The sequence below is a fragment of the Cupressus sempervirens genome, chromosome 1, assembly GCF_028749045.1.
Source record: "Cupressus sempervirens isolate cs-2001-9-10 chromosome 1, ASM2874904v1, whole genome shotgun sequence".
Lineage (NCBI taxonomy): Eukaryota > Viridiplantae > Streptophyta > Pinopsida > Cupressales > Cupressaceae > Cupressus > Cupressus sempervirens.
In genome coordinates, this window is record NC_143118.1 from 209,279,665 (window position 1) to 209,281,436 (window position 1,772).

Sequence of the window (1,772 nt, forward strand, 5' to 3'; positions counted from 1 at the left end):
TTAACTATGAAAGAGGTTACTATTAACTTTTGGAATAGTATTTTGGAAAGAATGGAGAAGAAGCTGATTGGATGGAAAGGCAAAACTCTGAGTAGTGTAGGTAAATTGAAACTTTTGAACTCCTCTCTCCAAGGATTACCAGTGTACTTCCTATCCATATTCAAAATTACTCAATGTATGGCTAATGAATTAGGAAAAAAATTCAACATAACTTCCTTTGATCTGGGGGAAGGAAGAAGATAAGATTAAACTTGGTTAGTCAAGATACAATTTGTAAACCTAAGTATAGGGGAGGATTTGGAGTGAGGAAGATGACTGATCTAAATAATGTGCTTCTCACAAAGATGGGGTGGAATTTGATGAAGGGAGATTCTAATTAGTGTAATATAATAAGAGCTAAATACGTTGGTAATCTTAATTTGTCTTACTCTACCTAGATAAATGATCTCCTTATGGGCTCTAAAATCTGGGGTAACATTGTGAGAAATAGAACCCTTTTAAAGGAGGGATTAAGGTGGCTTGTGGAGAATGGTAACTAGATCAATTTTTGGGAGGATTCATGGCTTATAGATAAACCTTTATAAAAAAAAAAGTTTGGGTCTCTCCAATATAACCTCCAAGACATAGGGGGTAGAATGGTTGTGGATTATATTGGCCTAGGAAGAAAATGGAAGAACATGAGGTTGCAATAGAATGACTTGATAGGAAGGGTTGTGACTAATGAGTTAAATTCTTTGTTGGAAGAGTATAGGATCTTGGGAAGAGATAGGATTGATGAGTTCATTTGGAGGGCCACCTCGGCTAGGGAATTCTCGATTAAATTTTCCTACAAGCTAATGTTTGATAAATCTCTTGAACCTAATGACTGGGGAAATGTTTGGTTTAACCATTTAATCCCAAAAATTAACATTTTATGGTGGACCAATATCCATGGGAAAATTCTCACTATTGACAACTTGAGAAAGAGGGGATTCCAAATACCTAGTAGATGTTGTATGTGTAAGAGGGAGGAAGAGAGCATCAACCACCTATTTCTACATTGCAGCTTTGCTTCCAAGGTGTAGGGGATAATTATCTAGAAGTTAGAGGGGAATTGGGTGTTTAGTGAGGATATGGGGCATTTGGTGAAGTGGCAGGGGCCCTTCACCCACCCCCTGCTTATCAATTTGTGGAAGATTATTCCCTCCCAGGTGTGTTGGGGTATTTAGAAGGAGAGAAATAATAGGGTGTTCAAAAATGAGGAAAGAGAGGTGAAGGTCAAGGTTGATATGGTATTCAAATTGATAGTTAATAACATTAGATTCAACAATTAGAGAAAACTAGCATTCCCCCCTTCAACCCTGGAGTTTAGAATTGTGAAGTGCTAGTCATTGATGGATGGGATTATAGAGATTGACAACTATAATCTTGTGGCTAGAAAGAGAACTCGATGGAAACCATCACCTACTAACTGGGTCAAACTTAATTTTGATGGTGCTACTAGAAAGAAGGGATCAGTGGGGGGAGGGATTGTTAGGGTCTATAAGGGAAGGATGTTGTTGGCTTATGCTAGCCTGTTCGAGAAAGTTTCAAATAAAGATTGCAAAAGTGATGACTTGATACTAGGGTATAAAGTTTGTCTTGAGTATGGGATGGTAGGATGTGCAAGTTGAAGGTGATTCTAAAGTCATTATTGAGACCGTTAAAGGCAATATGAGGGAGGGATGGGCTATTTAAAGTATTATTGATGATATCAAGTACCTATTAGCCACCCTCAATAGGTTTGATTAGAA